The 19,291-nt window shown below is 45.1% G+C and overlaps 1 protein-coding gene across 1 annotated transcript in view; it reads right to left on the bottom strand.

Annotated features, from left to right (window-relative positions):
* The window catches only part of LOC134944016 (uncharacterized), a 72,663-nt gene that overhangs the window by 29,962 nt on the left and 23,410 nt on the right, over window positions 1–19,291 (bottom strand). The window lies entirely within an intron of this gene.

Below are 19,291 nucleotides of genomic sequence, written 5' to 3'. Positions count from 1 at the left end.
TTACTTAAGAAGTACCGTACGGGTACGCTGGTTGCGTAACGATCGCTCAGCCGTAGGCGAGACGCTCAAGCGTCACGTTCGCTCACGGCCCAGCGATCACAGGACAGCACGTTAAATGGCTTTTGACTAACGTAATGATTCGCTATGGCGTAGCAGACGCTCGAGACCACGAGGAGATCACCAGCGGCGCAGACGCTCACAACGCTATACCTTTATGTCTAAACCTTATACCAATGAAATACACAGAATACCTTAATGTGAATACAGGGTGTAAGTGCAACCTTGTGTAACCTGACTAACTACAAAGCTGCTTGAGCGTCACCGACGCTCAAGTGAACACTTAAAACTATAGACAATACACAGATACTGGTTTAGGGTCCAAAGCCTATTAACTGTATTATATCTAATATACTTGTAAAAGGGAATAACAGTACAAATGATACACTACAATATAACAGATACTTCCTAACCAAAATACAATACTATCTAATACAATACAATACTAGTCTAGGGGAGATACGAGAGAAAGAGAAGGGAAAGAGAGAGAGAGACGGAGAGAGATGAGAGAAATTGGCTCACAGAAAGACAATGATTACGGAGAGAAACTTACGCACAAGGGTAAACGATCGCATGCGCCTGGACATCCAGCACCCGATTTTCAGCAATGAGAACCGTTGAAGAGTGAGAGCTGGATGTGGTCGGCCTGCCTATTTATGCCCCACACACAATGCAATCTCATAGTCCCTACAATCCCATTGTCCATTGGATGAAGGAATTCGACCCTGTATCACAACAAAAGGTCATAGGTTGATTCATACAGGTGGGCTGTGACGATTTCCAACAGCTCAGGTGGGTGGGAAACTAGGTTTCCCGCCGCATACCTGAGTATGAGTAAATAATAGAAATGGACATAAACTTCTTATGTCCATAACTATTCGCACGAGCGATTAATACGCTCCAAACCAACACCGGAATATTGCTAATTAAATACTCTTCCGATGGGTACCAAACACTGCTGTATGATTCCTGTTAGACCCTTCGTACAATACAAAGAGGGATTACTTTAAATAGGGACCTTCTATATTAACCAAACTTTCAGAAACTATCAAAGGGATCATGATCTATAAACTACATTAATTGTGAAAATATGTAATGAATGAGTCGCACGCTACGACTACATAAACTCTACCGTAAATACGCATACCGCGCCTGCGAGTGCACGCTATTGCGGGTATGCGCCTTCACGGGAGAGCGTACGCATGCGCAGCACGGACCAGTGTGCGGTGCAAATATGGCAACGTGCATGGGGATATTTTTTCTGACTTTGACAGTACCTTGGGTATGAGAGGAAGAGGAGAGAACACATACACCGACTGGTACACCCACGGTGTCACTAGTGCGTCCACAGCTATCGCCTGAGGGTCTCTTGACCTGGCGCAATACTTTTTAAGCTTTTTGTTGAGGCGGGACGCCATCATGTCCACCTGTGGCCATTCCCAACTGTTCACAATCTGCGTGAAGACTTCTGGATGAAGTCCCCACTCTCCCGGGTGGAGGTCGTGCCTGCTGAGGAAGTCTGCTTCCTAGTTTTCCACACCCGGAATTAACACTGCTGACAGTGTTAGCACGTGATACTCCGCCCATCAGAGAATCCTTGTGGCTACTGCCAACGCCATCCTGCTTCTTGTGCCGCCTTGTCGGTTTACATGGGCGACAGCCGTGATGTTGTCTGACTGAATCAGCACCGGCTGGTTTTGAAGCAGGGGTTCTGCTTGACTTAGGGCATTGTAAATGGCCCTTAGGTCCAGAATATTTATGTGTAGGGAAGTCTCCTGACTCGACCATTGTCCTTGGAAGTTTCTTCCCTGAGTGACTGCTCCCCAACCTCGGAGGCTTGCATCCGTGGTCACCAGGACCCAGTCCTGAATGCCGAATCTGCGGCCCTCGAGAAGATGAGCACTCTGCAGCCACCACAGCAGAGACACCCTGGCCCTCTGGGACAGGGTGATCAGCCGATGCATCTGAAGATGCGATTCTCACTTGTCTAACAGGTCCCACTGAAAGTTCCTTGCATGGACCCTGCCGAAGGGAATTGCTTCGTAAGAAGCTACCATCTTTTCCAGGACTCGCGTGCAATGATGCACCGACACCTGTTTTGGTTTTAGGAGGTCTCTGACCAGAGATGACAACTCCTTGGCCTTCTCCTCCGGGAGAAACACCTTCTTCTGTTCTGTGTCCAGAAACATGCCCAATATCAGCAGACGCGTCGTAGGAACCCGCTGCGACTTTGGGATATTCAGAATCCAGCCGTGCTGTTGTAGCACTTCCTGAGATAGTGCTACTCCGATCAACGACTGCTCCTTGGACCTCGCTTTTATAAGGAGATCGTCCAAGTACGGGATAATTATAACTCCCTTCTTTCGAAGGAGTATCATCATTTTGGCCATTACCTTGGAACACACCCTCGGTGCCGTGGACAGACCAAACGGCAACGTCTGGAATTGGTAATGGCAGTTCTGTACCACAACCTTGAGGTACTCCTGGTGAGGTGGGTAAATGGGGACATGTAGGTAAGCATCCTTGATGTCCAGTGATACCATAAAATCTCCCTCTTCCAGGCTTGCAATAACCGCCCTGAGCGATTCCATTTTGAACTTGAACTTCCTTATATAAATGTTCAAGGATTTCAAATTTAGAATGGGTCTCACCGAACCGTCTGGTTTCGGTATCACAAACATTGTGGAATAGTAACCTCGTCCCTGTTGAAGGAGAGGAACTTTGATTATCACCTGCTGGAGGTACAGCTTGTGAATTGCCGCCAGTACTACCTCCCTTTCCCTGGGAGTAGCAGGCAAGGCTGATTTGAGGTAACGGCGAGGGGGAGACGTCTCGAACTGCAGCTTGTATCCCTGAGATACCTGTAGAGCCCAGAGATCCACCTGTGAGCGAACCCACTGGTCGCTGAAGTTCCGGAGACGGGCCCCCACCGCACCTGGCTCCACCTGTGGAGCCCCAGCGTCATGCGGTGGACTTAGTGGAAGCAGGGCAGGATATTTGTTCCTGGGAACTGGCTGTCTGGTGCAGCTTTTTCCCTCTACCCCTGCCTCTGGGCAGAAAGGACGCGCCTCTGACCCGCTTGCCTTTCTGAGGCCGAAAGGACTGTACTTGATAATACGGTGCTTTCTTAGGCTGTGAGGGGACCTGAGGTAAAAAAGTCGACTTCCCAGCTGTTGCTGTGGACACGAGGTCCGAGAGACCGTCCCCAAACAATTCCTCACCCTTATAAGGCAAAACTTCCATGTGCCTTTGAGAATCAGCATCACCTGTCCACTGCCGAGTCCATAATACTCTCCTGGCAGAAATGGACATTGCATTAATTCTAGATGCCAGCCGGCAAATGTCCCTCTGTGCATCTCTCATATATAAGACTACGTCTTTAATATGCTCTATAGTTAGCAAAATAGTATCTCTGTCAAGGGAATCAATGTTATCTGACAGGGAATCAGACCATGCTGCTGCAGCACTACACATCCATGCTGAAGCAATAGCAGGTCTCAGTATAGTACCTGAGTCTGTATACACAGACTTCAGGATAGCCTCCTGCTTTCTATCTGCAGGCTCCTTTAAGGCGGCCGTATCCTGAGATGGCAGTGCCACCTTTTTTGATAAGCGTGTGAGTGCCTTGTCCACCCTAGGGGATGTCTCTCAGCGTAACCTATCCGTTGGCGGGAAAGGGTACGCCATTAGTAACCGCTTAGAAATCACTAGTTTCTTATCTGGGGAACACCACGCTTCTTCACACAATTCATTTAACTCATCAGATGGGGGAAAAGTCACTGGCTGCTTTTTCTCCCCAAACATAATACCCTTTTTTGTGGTAACCGGGTTAATGTCAGAAATGTGCAACACATTTTTCATTGCCGTAATCATACATCGGATGGCCCTTGTGGATTGTACATTTGTCTCATCCTCGTCGACACTGGAGTCAGACTCCGTGTCGACATCTGTGTCTGCCATCTGAGGTAGCGGGCGTTTTTGAGCCCCTGATGGCCTCTGAGATGCCTGGGCAGGCGCGGGCTGAGATGCCGGCTATCCCAAAGCTGCGTCATTGAACCTTTTATGCAAGGAGTTGACACTGTCGGTTAATACCTTCCACATATCCATCCACTCAGGTGTCGGCCCCGCAGGGGGCGACATCACACTTATCGGCACCTGCTCCGCCTCCCCGTAAGCGTCCTCATCAAACATGTCGACACAGCCGTACCGACACACCGCACACACACACAGGGAATGCTCTGACTGAGGACAGGACCCCACAAAGTCCTTTGGGGAGACAGAGAGAGAGAGTATGCCAGCACACACCAGAGCGCTATATAACAGAGGGATATACACTATACACAAAGTGAATTTTCCCCCTATAGCTGCTTATATCACAATTTGCGCCTAAATTTATGTGCCCCCCCTCTCTTTTTTACCCTTTCTGTAGTGTATACTGCAGGGGAGAGCCTGGGGAGTGTCCTTCCAGCGGAGCTGTGAAGAGAAAATGGCGCTGGCTATGCTGAGGAAGATAGCCCCGCCCCTTCAGCGGCGGGCTTCTCACGCTTTTTATAATGTTAATGGCGGGGTTTTTTGCACATATACAGTGTTATACACTGTATTCAGTGCCGTAACTACGTGTGTGCGAAGGGGGCTTCGCACACAGCGCAGTTAGGCTGTGGGCGCAACATCCGCTCCACACTCATTTCTCCTCATCAGCTACAGCACTGCCCGCTATAGTGTAATGTAATATTAGTAGCGCTGTGCCCGGCACCTTCCCTACCGGAGGCAGCGCTGCTAATATACATTACATTAGTCACAGCAGGCAGCGGCGCAGCTCTCTCCCCACACTCAGTCCCCCTCTGCTGGTCCGCCCCCCTCCTCCTGCTCTAGCACTGTGCAAACACTGCCGGGTACTGGAGATGACTCATCTCATAGACGGCTGCTGCTGGCTTCACAGGAGTGAAGTCTCTTTCCTCCTCTCCGTCCCTCGTGCAGAGTCTTATCATGTAGGTATTATTTACTGTCCATTATGTGTTTATTACTGTTTCGGGCAGTAAACTAAATAACATTAACCACAAGGCCAGTCTCTCTTACTCATCCTGGAATGTGTCTCAGTGATTTTTAAAACAAATCACGGTGTACAATACAGTGGAAAGATTTGTAAAACAAAACCCAAAACACTCCAAAAACTGCACATACATTAATCTAATGTGTTTGTATGTTTGTGTGTGTGTGTGTGTGTGTGTGTGTGTATACACACACACATTGAGTACTGCTGTCTGTGACTATCGGATGCTGCTGGCTGTGTAATGTGACTGATGGATGCTACCGTGCTGTGTAATGTGGCCGACGGATGCTGCCGTGCTGTGTAATGTGGCCGACGGATGCTGCCGTGCTGTGTAATGTGGCCGACGGATGCTGCCGTGCTGTGTAATGTGGCCGACGGATGCTGCCGTGCTGTGTAATGTGGCCGACGGATGCTGCCGTGCTGTGTAATGTGGCCGACGGATGCTGCCGTGCTGTGTAATGTGGCCGACGGATGCTGCCGTGCTGTGTAATGTAGCCGACGGATGCTGCCGTGCTGTGTAATGTGGCAGACGGATGCTACCGCGCTGTATAATGTGGCCGATGAACGCTACTGTACTGTATAATGTGGCGACGGACACTGCCGTGCTGTGTAATGTGGCCGACGGACGTTACAGTGCTGTGTAATGAAATTGACCGAAGCTATCGCACTGTGTATTGCCCCTAATGGACGCCACCACTCTGCGTAACGTGACTAATGGACACTACCATGCTGCGTAACGTGACTAATGGACTCTACCATGTGGTGTAATGTGACTAATGGGTGCTACCATGCAGAGTGATGTGAGTAACAGACGCTACTGTGCAGTGTAGTGTGAGTAACGGGCGCTACCATGCAGAGTTATGTGACTAATGGATGCTCCATGAAGATGAAGCCCCACCCCTATTTTTTATGTCCGTAACTAACATGGGGGGGGCGCGCAAATGCTGTTTCTTGCACACAGCGCTAAAATGTCTAGTTACGGCACTGACTGTATTATGTGCTTTTTGTGCCAAAAGGTATATTAATTGCAGCCCAGGGCGCCCCCCCCCCCTCCCCAGCGCCCTGCACCCACCAGTGACCGGAGCGTGTGGTGTGCTGTGGGAGCAATGGCGCACAGCTGCAGTGCTGTGCGCTACTTTATTGAAGACCGGAGTCTTCAGCCGCCGATTTTCTCCCGGAATCTTCCGTCTTCTGGCTCTGCAAGGGGGACGGCGGCGCGGCTCCGGGAACGGACGATCGAGGTCGGGCCCTGTGTTCGATCCCTCTGGAGCTAATGGTGTCCAGTAGCCTTAGAAGCACAAGCTAGCTGCAAGCAGGTAGGTTTGCTTCTCTCCCCTAAGTCCCTCGTAGCAGTGAGTCTGTTGCCAGCAGATCTCACTGAAAATAAAAAACCTAACAAAAACTTTCTTTATAGTGAACTCAGGAGAGCCCACTAAGTGCATCCAGCTCAGGCCGGGCACAGATTCTAACTGAGATCTGGAGGAGGGGCATAGAGGGAGGAGCCAGTGCACACCAGATGTAGTACCTAATCTTTCTTTAAAGAGTGCCCAGTCTCCTGCGGAGCCCGTCTATTCCCCATGGTCCTTACGGAGTACCCAGCATCCACTAGGACGTCAGAGAAAACTGACAAAGGAGATTAATGTTTTTATAGCACCTACTTGTTTACTGAACATTCTGTAGCTTGCTAGAAACATAAGAATGTATCTAACCAATGATAACAGCTAGAAAGGAACGTTTAGATAAATTATAGCATTTCAGGTAGAAAATAATTGTATGGGATGAAAAACGCTTTGCTTAGTCTAACCTGTCCATGCCACTTTGTTAAAATTAAATAATTAAATATTTCTTTCCAGTCCATCATACAATACTACACCCTTGGTATATAACCAGAGACTGAACAACTTCAAGACCACATAAAGACACCCTAGGCTAGATACTAGTTGGGGTCTCCTTACTATTTTGTAATCATCTTAATAGGGACATACTCATACGCGCATGCAGGGGGGGTTTCCGAGTACCTGGAAACCCCCCCTGCCCGTCGATACCTTAACGCAGCTGACCTATATTTTTTTCTTTCCCTAGATGGAGGAACTGAGGCTGCAGGTAGTATCTGCAACGCTGCCGCAGCCTCATTATATTTCTACTTTGAGGATGGGGTGCTTAAATGTAGGGGGAGCTGCAGTGCATGGTAACTGCGGCAGCTCCCAATGGGGCTTTAATACAGAGCAGGCATCATGAGGCACTGACTGTAGCAGGTCAGGAGGACAGTGTGCGTCAGAATTGCATGCCGGGGGAGCGAGTGGGCGCGCGAGCGCGCAGGGGATTCTTCTGGCGGGGGGAGAGCCTGGTGAGAACTCACTTTCCCCCATCTGTGATGTCCCGATAGCCGCTGCAACTGTGGGGAGGTTCGGAGAGGGGTGCATCTCTAATACATGGCCTATATATACTCGCACAGTGTAAATATAAAGTGCGTATATGTATGTATATATATATATATATGTATATGTATGTATATATATATATATATATATATATATGTGTATATATATATATATATATATATATAGTGTGTGTGTATGTATATATATATATATATATATATATATGTATATATATATATATATATATATATATATATACACACACTGCTCCAAAAAATAAAGGGAACACTTAAACACCACAATGTAACTCCAAGTCAATCACACTTCTGTGAAATCAAACTGTCCACTTAGGAAGCAACACTGATTGACAATCAATTTCACATGATGTTGTGCAAATGGAATAGACAACAGGTGGAAATTATAGGCAATTAGCAAGACACCCCCAATAAAGGAGTTGTTCTGCAGGTGGTGACCACAGACCACTTCTCAGCTCCTATGCTTTCTGGCTGATGTTTTGGTCACTTTTGAAAGCATGAGACGGAGTCTACAACCCACACAAGTGGCTCAGGTAGTGCAGTTTATCCAGGATGGCACATCAATGCGAGCTGTGGCAAGAAGGTTTGCTGTGTCTGTCAGCGTAGTGTCCAGAGTATGGATGCGCTACCAGGAGTCAGGCCAGTACATCAGGAGACGTGGAGGAGGCCGTAGGAGGGCAACAACCCAGCACCAGGACAGCTACCTCCGCCTTTGTGCAAGGAGGAACAGGAGGAGCACTGCCAGAGCCCTGCAAAATGACCTCCAGCAAGCCACAAATGTGCATGTGTCTACTCAAACGATCAGAAACAGACTCCATGAGGGTGGTATGAGGGCCCGACGTCCACAGGTGGTGGTTGTGCTTACAGCCCAACACCGTGCAGGACGTTTGGCATTTGCCAGAGAACACCAAGATTGGCAAATTCGCCACTGGCGCCCTGTGCTCTTCACAGATGAAAGCAGGTTCTCACTGAGCACATGTGACAGACGTGACAGAGTCTGGAGACGCCAAGGAGAACGTTCTGCTGCCTGCAACATCCTCCAGCATGACCGGTTTGGCAGTGGGTCAGTAATGGTGTGGGGTGGCATTTCTTTGAGATCCTCAGACCCCTTGTGAGACCATATGCTGGTGCGATTGGCCCTGGGTTCCTCCTAATGCAAGACAATACTAGACCACATGTGGCTGGAGTTTGTCAGCAGTTGCTGCCAGATGAAGGCATTGATGCTATGGACTGGCCCACCCGTTTCCCAGACCTGAATCCATTTGAGCACATCTGGGACATCATGTCTCGCTCCATCCACCAACGCCACGTTGCACCACAGACTGTCCAGGAGTTGGCGGATGCTTTAGTCCAGGTCTGGGAGGAGATCCCTCAGGAGACCATCCGCCACCTCATCAGGAGCATGCCCAGGCGTTGTAGGGAGGTCATACAGGCATGTGGAGGCCACACACACTACTGAGCCTCATTTTGACTTGTTTTAAGGACATTACATCAAAGTTGGATCATCCTGTAGTGTGTTTTTTCACTTTAATTTTGAGTGTGACTCCAAATCCAGACCTCCATGGGCTAATAAATTTGATTTCCATTGATAATTTTTGTGTGATTTTGTTGTCAGCACATTCAACTATGTAAAGAACAAAGTATTTAATAAGAATATTTAATTCATTCAGATTTAGGATGTGTCTATCTATCTATCTATCTATCTATCTATCTATCTATCTATCTATCTATCTATCTATCTATCTATCTATCAGTAATCACAATATATCAATCAGCATAAACATATATACAGTGTGTGTATATATGTATAGAGAGAGGCTCAACATGTATATACATTGTATATATATACAGTGCGTGTATATATATTACCCATTTATTAAAATCCCCCCATCTGAACCCCCCACCCGCACATCACTTAGTCACACAGCTCATATATATATTAGAGATGTGCACTTGAAATTTTTCGGGTTTTGTGTTTTGGTTTTGGGTTCGGTTCCGCGGCCGTGTTTTGGGTTCGACCGCGTTTTGGCAAAACCTCACCGAATTTTTTTTGTCGGATTCGGGTGTTTTTTTCAAAAAACACTAAAAAACAGCTTAAATCATAGAATTTGGGGGTCATTTTGATCCCAAAGTATTATTAACCTCAAAAACCATAATTTCCACTCATTTTCAGTCTATTCTGAATACCTCACACCTCACAATATTATTTTTAGTCCTAAAATTTGCACCGAGGTCGCTGGATGACTAAGCTAAGCGACCCTAGTGGCCGACACAAACACCGGGCCCATCTAGGAGTGGCACTGCAGTGTCACGCAGGATGGCCCTTCCAAAAAACACTCCCCAAACAGCACATGATGCAAAGAAAAAAAGAGGCGCAATGAGGTAGCTGTGTGAGTAAGATAAGCGACCCTAGTGGCCGACACAAACACCGGGCCCATCTAGGAGTGGCACTGCAGTGTCACGCAGGATGGCCCTTCCAAAAAACACTCCCCAAACAGCACATGACGCAAAGAAAAAAAGAGGCGCAATGAGGTAGCTGTGTGAGTAAGCTAAGCGACCCTAGTGGCCGACACAAACACCTGGCCCATCTAGGAGTGGCACTGCAGTGTCACGCAGGATGGCCCTTCCAAAAAACACTCCCCAAACAGCACATGACGCAAAGAAAAATTAAAGAAAAAAGAGGTGCAAGATGGAATTGTCCTTGGGCCCTCCCACCCACCCTTATGTTGTATAAACAGGACATGCACACTTTAACCAACCCATCATTTCAGTGACAGGGTCTGCCACACGACTGTGACTGAAATGACGGGTTGGTTTGGACCCCCACCAAAAAAGAAGCAATTAATCTCTCCTTGCACAAACTGGCTCTACAGAGGCAAGATGTCCACCTCATCATCATCCTCCGATATATCACCGTGTACATCCCCCTCCTCACAGATTATCAATTCGTCCCCACTGGAATCCACCATCTCAGCTCCCTGTGTACTTTGTGGAGGCAATTGCTGCTGGTCAATGTCTCCACGGAGGAATTGATTATAATTCATTTTAATGAACATCATCTTCTCCACATTTTCTGGAAGTAACCTCGTACGCCGATTGCTGACAAGGTGAGCGGCGGCACTAAACACTCTTTCGGAGTACACACTTGTGGGAGGGCAACTTAGGTAGAATAAAGCCAGTTTGTGCAAGGGCCTCCAAATTGCCTCTTTTTCCTGCCAGTATAAGTACGGACTGTGTGACGTGCCTACTTGGATGCGGTCACTCATATAATCCTCCACCATTCTTTCAATGGGGAGAGAATCATATGCAGTGACAGTAGACGACATGTCCGTAATCGTTGACAGGTCCTTCAGTCCGGACCAGATGTCAGCATCAGCAGTCGCTCCAGACTGCCCTGCATCACCGCCAGCGGGTGGGCTCGGAATTCTGAGCCTTTTCCTCGCACCCCCAGTTGCGGGAGAATGTGAAGGAGGAGATGTTGACAGGTCTTGACAATTTTCTCACCAGCAGGTCTTTGAACCCCAGCAGACTTGTGTCTGCCGGAAAGAGAGATCCAAGGTAGGTTTTAAATCTAGGATCGAGCACGGTGGCCAAAATGTAGTGCTCTGATTTCAACAGATTGACCACCCGTGAATCCTTGTTAAGCGAATTAAGGGCTCCATCCACAAGTCCCACATGCCTAGCGGAATCGCTCCGTGTTAGCTCCTCCTTCAATGTCTCCAGCTTCTTCTGCAAAAGCCTGATGAGGGGAATGACCTGACTCAGGCTGGCAGTGTCTGAACTGACTTCACGTGTGGCAAGTTCAAAGGGCAGCAGAACCTTGCACAGCGTTGAAATCATTCTCCACTGCGCTTGAGACAGGTGCATTCCACCTCCTATATCGTGCTGAATTGTATAGGCTTGAATGGCCTTTTGCTGCTCCTCCAACCTCTGAAGCATATATAGGGTTGAATTCCACCTCGTTACCACTTCTTGCTTCAGATGATGGCAGGGCAGGTTCAGGCGTTTTTGGTGTTGCTCCAGTCTTCTGTACGTGGTGCCTGTACGCCGAAAGTGTCCCGCAATTCTTCTGGCCACCGACAGCATCTCTTGCACGCCCCTGTCGTTTTTTAAAAAATTCTGCACCACCAAATTCAAGGTATGTGCAAAACATGGGACGTGCTGGAATTTGCCCAGATTTAATGCACACACAATATTGCTGGCGTTGTCCGATGCCACAAATCCACAGGAGAGTCCAATTGGGATAAGCCATTCCGCGATGATCTTCCTCAGTTGCCGTAAGAGGTTTTCAGCTGTGTGCGTATTCTGGAAACCGGTGATACAAAGCGTAGCCTGCCTAGGAAAGAGTAGGCGTTTGCGAGATGCTGCTACTGGTGCCGCCGCTGCTGTTCTTGCGGCGGGAGTCCATACATCTACCCAGTGGGCTGTCACAGTCATATAGTCCTGAGCCTGCCCTGCTCCACTTGTCCACATGTCCGTGGTTAAGTGGACATTGGGTACAGCTGCATTTTTTAGGACACTGGTGACTCTTTTTCTGAGGTCTGTGTACATTTTCGGTATCGCCTGCCTAGAGAAATGGAACCTAGATGGTATTTGGTACCGGGGACACAGTACCTCCAACAAGTCTCTAGTTGGCTCTGCAGTAATGATGGATACCGGAACCACGTTTCTCACCGCCCAGGATGCCAAGGCCTCAGTTATCCGCTTTGCAGCAGGATGACTGCTGTGATATTTCATCTTCCTCGCAAAGGACTGTTGGACAGTCAATTGCTTGGTGGAAGTAGTAAAAGTGGTCTTACGATTTCCCCTCTGGGATGACCATCGACTCCCAGCAGCAACAACAGCAGCGCCAGCAGCAGTAGGCGTTACACGCAAGGATGCATCGGAGGAATCCCAGGCAGGAGAGGAATCGTCAGAATTGCCAGTGACATGGCCTGCAGGACTATTGGCATTCCTGGGGAAGGAGGAAATTGACACTGAGGGAGTTGGTGGGGTGGTTTGCGTGAGCTTGGTTACAAGAGGAAGGGATTTACTGGTCAGTGGACTGCTTCCGCTGTCGCCCAAAGTTTTTGAACTTGTCACTGACTTATTATGAATGCGCTGCAGGTGACGTATAAGGGAGGATGTTCCGAGGTGGTTAACGTCCTTACCCCTACTTATTACAGCTTGACAAAGGCAACACACGGCTTGACAAATGTTGTCCGCATTTCTGTTGAAATACTTCCACACCAAAGAGCTGATTTTTTTGGTATTTTCACCAGGCATGTCAACGGCCATATTCCTCCCACGGACAACAGGTGTCTCCCCGGGTGCCTGACTTAAACAAACCACCTCACCATCAGAATCCTCCTTGTCAATTTCCTCCCCAGCGCCAGCAACACCCATATCCTCCTCATCCTGGTGTACTTCAACACTGACATCTTCAATCTGACTATCAGGAACTGGACTGCGGGTGCTCCTTCCAGCACTTGCAGGGGGCGTGCAAATGGTGGAAGGCGCATGCTCTTCACGTCCAGTGTTGGGAAGGTCAGGCATCGCAACCGACACAATTGGACTCTCCTTGTGGATTTGGGATTTCGAAGAACGCACAGTTCTTTGCGGTGCTTTTGCCAGCTTGAGTCTTTTCATTTTTCTAGCGAGAGGCTGAGTGCTTCCATCCTCATGTGAAGCTGAACCACTAGCCATGAACATAGGCCAGGGCCTCAGCCGTTCCTTGCCACTCCGTGTGGTAAATGGCATATTGGCAAGTTTACGCTTCTCCTCCGACAATTTTATTTTAGATTTTGGAGTCCTTTTTTTACTGATATTTGGTCTTTTGGATTTTACATGCTCTGTACTATGACATTGGGCATCGGCCTTGGCAGACGACGTTGCTGGCATTTCATCCTCTCGGCCATGACTAGTGGCAGCAGCTTCAGCACGAGGTGGAAGTGGATCTTGATCTTTCCCTAATTTTGGAACCTCAACATTTTTGTTCTCCATATTTTAATAGGCACAACTAAAAGGCACCTCAGGTAAACAATGGAGATGGATGGATACTAGTATACTTATGGATGGACGAGCGACTGCCGACACAGAGGTAGCTACAGCCGTGGACTACCGTACTGTGTCTGCTGCTAATATAGACTGGATGATAATGAGATGAAATCAATATATATATATATAATATCACTAGTACTGCAGCCGGACAGGTATATATATTTATTATGTAATGACTGATGACGGACCTGCTGGACACTGTCAGCTCAGCAGCACCGCAGACTGCTACAGTAAGCTACTATAGTAGTATGTATAAAGAAGAAAGAAAAAAAAAAACCACGGGTAGGTGGTATACAATTATGGATGGACGAGCGACTGCCGACACAGAGGTAGCTACAGCCGTGGACTACCGTACTGTGTCTGCTGCTAATATAGACTGGATGATAATGAGATGAAATCAATATATATATATATAATATCACACTAGTACTGCAGCCGGACAGGTAGATATATTTATTATGTAATGACTGATGACGGACCTGCTGGACACTGTCAGCTCAGCAGCACCGCAGACTGCTACAGTAAGCTACTATAGTAGTATGTATAAAGAAGAAAGAAAAAAAAAAAAACCACGGGTAGGTGGTATACAATTATGGATGGACGAGCGACTGCCGACACAGAGTGGGAGACGATAGTGGGAGACTAGTGGGAGACGATAGATAGAAAACGCGTTGGGTTTTATGAGATATATATAGCATACACTGTTTCTGCATAAATGTGTATTGTGCTTATGGAACAACGTGTATGACAAATTTTAACGTGTATTAAAAATAATCTTTCTGTCATTCCGGTTATGCTGGTTGGATTTTACTTTGAGTATTCATTTCAATTTTAATTATGCCATTGTATTTGTGCGCACTCTGAATATTTGTGTTATACCTTATCTATCGTCTCCCACTAGCAGGGAGACTTTTCAAGAGGTGCTGCCCTATCCTTGGTACAGCGCGAATTAAGGGTATTGTTGTATATTGTTTGAGTTTTTTGCTAGTCACCCTAGATTTGCTGCAGTACATTATGCCTGTTTTTAAGAATAGACTCAATAGATCACAGAGGATCAAACAAATGTTTACAGAGGATGAGGATTTAGTCCTTATGGAGGAGAATGAGGAGGATTATTATGAGCATTTGAATCTAATGGAAAGACTCTCCACTAAGGAGATCAAGGGGTGGTTTGATGTAATCACACTCGAGAAATATGTTGAAGTAGAGAGAGTCCCAAGAGGTCTGAGACTATCAAAAACACCTACCCTAGGAATTAATAACGAGAATTTCATGTCAGAGTGGAATGCGGTCCTCACAGACTGCTCCATGAAATTAATGGGTCTAATTATCAAAGAACGAAAAAGGGAACTGATAAAATTAGATGAAGAGATCACTAAAGTAGAATCCCTTATGGTGAAATTTGAAACAAGTGACGAATATAAAAAAGATGTAGAGGATTTATTATCAAAGCTAGACAAACTAGAAAATGAAATTGTAACCAGGAAACAAAGAAAATATGTGAGAGATAAAAATGACTATAAAAATGGGAATATATATAATTGGTCTAAAATAGATACTCAGCCAGCAAGAGGTAGACAGCAAGAGTATATAAGAAAGGACTGGCAAGAGACAAATTACAAACAAAGAGGAAGACAAACTAGAAATGACTGGCAAGAAGTGAGTTATAAACAACAAAGGAGACAAATTTATCGATCTCCATATGGGAATAAAAGATTTCCCAATCACTATCAAAACTACAGGGAAAGAATACCTTCACACCCTCGTAGACAACAGGATAGATACCAATCCAATGATGAAAGATATTACGATAATATACCATTACATTTGAACAGATTCGATAGGCTAAGATCACCCCTTCCCCCTACCCACAGGACCGTTCGGGATTACTCGCCCCGATGGTCCGAACAGAATCGTTATTTTTTGGGGGAACGTACCAATCCACACCATCGATTAAAACAGAAGTCAGTAGAGCTAGCCAAGAGCGAGGCCCCACAGGGTACAAAAAGAGGATTGCGAGAGGAAGAAGAGGAAGAAGAGGTAATAGAGGAAGTAGAAAACACCCCGAAAAAGTTAAAAGCGTACCTACCACTTCAGAAACAGGAATCATCAACTTATCAACGAAGGAACTTTCTATTGCCGAAAAATCGGTACTAGCAAAGGGCCTAAAATTTGCTCCGAATGAGAAAACGGACAAATTTAACCTGTTTATTGATTTAAATCGATATGTTAGGAACTTAACGGTACAAAGACATTTTTTAAAAAATCCCGTCCCCAAATTATCCTACGAGCCCAAAGAAAAACCTCTCGTCTCTCTTCCCTCAAAATTCTATCCCGTGGAGTCCCGCGGGAGCCATGTGGATATCTTTTATGAGTCCGTCAGAGATGACTTTAGGAAAATGAAAACCTATAACTCTAAATATAATAACAATATTACCCCACTAGAAAGAAATGCTATTAAGAATCTAGCAAAAGATTCAAGCATAATTATTAAATCGGCCGATAAAGGGGGTGCGGTAGTGTTACAAGATAGAACCTTGTATCTAAAAGAATCATATAATATACTGGATGATGAAACAACATATGTCAAATTAGATAAAGATCCGACTGCTGAATTTCAAAACTCATTGTATGAACTTTTGAATAATGCCAAAAGGAACAACTTAATCTGCAAAGAAGAGTTTGACTACCTTTATAAAAAATCCCCCACTATGCCCCTATTCTATCAATTACCGAAAGTTCACAAAAATAGAGAATTACCACCAGGACGTCCTATTATTGCAGGAGTAAACTCCCTGACATCAAATCTTTCGCATTATATAGACTTGAAGTTGCAACCTTACGTCCTGTTGAATAAATCTCATATTAAAGATTCTACAAGTCTTCTGAGACTTGTTGAGGATTACGATTGGTCTATCGATAATAGATGGCTAACAGTGGATGTAAAAGCGCTCTACTCCTCTATCCCACACGATAAGGGGATAGAAGCAGTTAGACATGTCTTGGAACAAGATCCCTATAATACCCCTTTGGAGATTGCATTTATTGTGGACTGTATTAGGTTCATCTTGGATCACACCTTTTTTGAATTTGATGGTACTTACCTATTGCAGAAACAAGGCACAGCGATGGGGACTAAATTCGCCCCATCGTATGCTAACTTATTAATGGGCAAGTGGGAAAGCGAATATGTGTATGACACAGAGTTTGAAAACACTTATATAAGGCTGTATAGAAGATATATAGATGATCTGATCTTCATCTGGCAGGGAGATGTGAAAAGTATCGAGAATTTTATGGATCATCTAAATAAGAACGATTATAACCTTAAGTTCACATTTAAAACAGACCCCATAACAATAGATTATCTTGACTTAGAACTGAAAGGATGCAGCATAGGAGGGGTGACCACTAAGACTTTTTTTAAGTCAGTGGACGCCAATAGTTATATACCTCAAGACAGCTGTCACCACTCTATTTGGAAGAATGGGGTACCTTATTCCCAATTTGTCAGACTGAGAAAAAATTGTAGTAACATCTCGGACTATTGGGAACAATCTACTATCATATTTAATAGATTCTTAGAACGAGGTTATAATAGGAATCGCCTGAACGAAGCAAGATTAAAGGCATCGAAAAGATCTAGGACTGAACTTATTAGTGTCAAACAACCCACTTCCTCCATTAGTGTTGACAAATCTAGATCTTTTGTCACTCAATTTAGTAAAGATGCTATCAAAGTTAAAAAGATTATGACCAAACATTGGAATATATTACAGAAGGATCCGATTTTAGGACCCACACTGCCAGACAAACCCGTGTTAATTTTCAAAAAAGCGCGGAACCTCAAAAGCATAATAGCACCGAGCTCTTTAAAAATGGAAAAATCTCAGAACCCATTACCTGATCAATTTTTAAGTAATAAAGGGGGATGTTTTCCATGCAATCAGTGTATTTGTTGTAAATATATGCAAAAGGCCTCCGTCAAATTGAGAATGGACAATGGTAGATTCCACGTTTTGAAAGATCGGGTCACATGCATTACGGAATACGTAATATATAAAATAACTTGTCCATGCGGCCTCTCATATATAGGGAAGACTAAACGAAAAATAAAAATTAGGATCCAGGAACATCTACGAAACATTAAAAACAAAATGATGTCGCATAGTTTACCCCGGCATTTCGCCGAGGTCCATAATTCATCAGTAACAGGTCTAACCTTCACCGTCTTAGAACACATCAAAATTGACAGACGAGGAGGTGATAGAGACTTAACACTAGCAAAGCAAGAATCCTATTGGATTTATACACTGAACACTCTTCATCCGTTAGGTCTCAATGAAAACATTGATATTGTCTCTTTTTTAGGTTGTTAGAGATCAACAGTTATTTTGCTATGTAAACATCGTGGTATGAAAGGTCCTGATCTTATATTGACCTAGAACATACCTAGGTGTCCTATTTGAGAGATGAAAACGTTCACCTGGGGTATATACTGTTATCATTATAAAGTCTCCCTATCGTATACTAGATTATCTATCTAATAATTTTTAAAACATATTTTTGACCATGCTGATATGTAATATTACACAATTATGGCATATCTTTATCACATTATTATACCTATTGTAGAGGGTCTGTCTATTCGACTGTTTATTACAACTTATGTCTGATCATATACTATCATTCTCTTTATAAAGTCATATGTAGTATTGGTGGTATCCATAATATTGCACTGTATTGTATGGATGTCATATTGTGTGTAAACTGTGAACCCTTGTAAAGGTATTGAGGAAATAGGGTTCTATTCGTAAAAAAACAATTATAAATTACATAATTCTTCCATCTGCAGTGCGTTTGACTTGTCCGATATTGGAATACACCATTGAGCCCAGCATTAACGTACAAACTGAGTAGGTAGATATGCGTTCCATTATCGCTTATGGGTGGAACGCATGACAACATCCGGTAATGACGCGGTGCGCTCCACAGGTGATGCGGTTGGAACGCAAAGCGGGGAGATCCGCGGCAGACGTGCCGAATGGGATCTTAAAGTTTCCCAGCCCCAATACGTCTCTTCCTGGGCTTAACATACAATCCCCCTCTTTGGGCTTAATTAATCCCACTAGGTTAACTGATGATGTTATGTTCTATACATTCATCTCAGTTACAGGAAGTACGCACTAGGCGGAAGTCCATGCGTTCCACCATGATCTAGGTGGAACGCAGGACGGAAGCCTGCTATTCAAGTTGTTATACGAACATTAAGGTCACTTTTTAAGACCTATATTGATGACAATTTCATGCTGTACAGAGCATAGGGTAGATTTCTCATGCTACACCTTGGATATACACTCATTTAGTTCTATCCGATCAACCAATCATTAGAGTATAGGAAGTGAGGTAATTCACTCCTAGGTATAAATAGGCCAGATATAGCCTCTCCTGTTCACTTACCATCCAGGAGAGGAGGCTGACACACATCCAGAACCTTTTTAGTGTAAGTACTACTTTACGACCTTAAATTAAATTGATCAACCTCTCACCTAATTGATTGTGAGGTAATGATCTGATTATTTCTACTTATTACAGCTGCTTTCCTCACTGGACATTTTGTTTGGTGTTATTGGCTTGATTTTAAAGTAAGTAGATTCACTATCCCAGTCCACTGTCCGATTATAATATTACTATTAGAAATTACCATGAATATTATTTAATTTATTTAG

The sequence above is a fragment of the Pseudophryne corroboree genome, chromosome 1 (assembly GCF_028390025.1).
Source record: "Pseudophryne corroboree isolate aPseCor3 chromosome 1, aPseCor3.hap2, whole genome shotgun sequence".
NCBI lineage: Eukaryota > Metazoa > Chordata > Amphibia > Anura > Myobatrachidae > Pseudophryne > Pseudophryne corroboree.
This window is presented reverse-complemented; position numbering and strand designations above follow the sequence as displayed.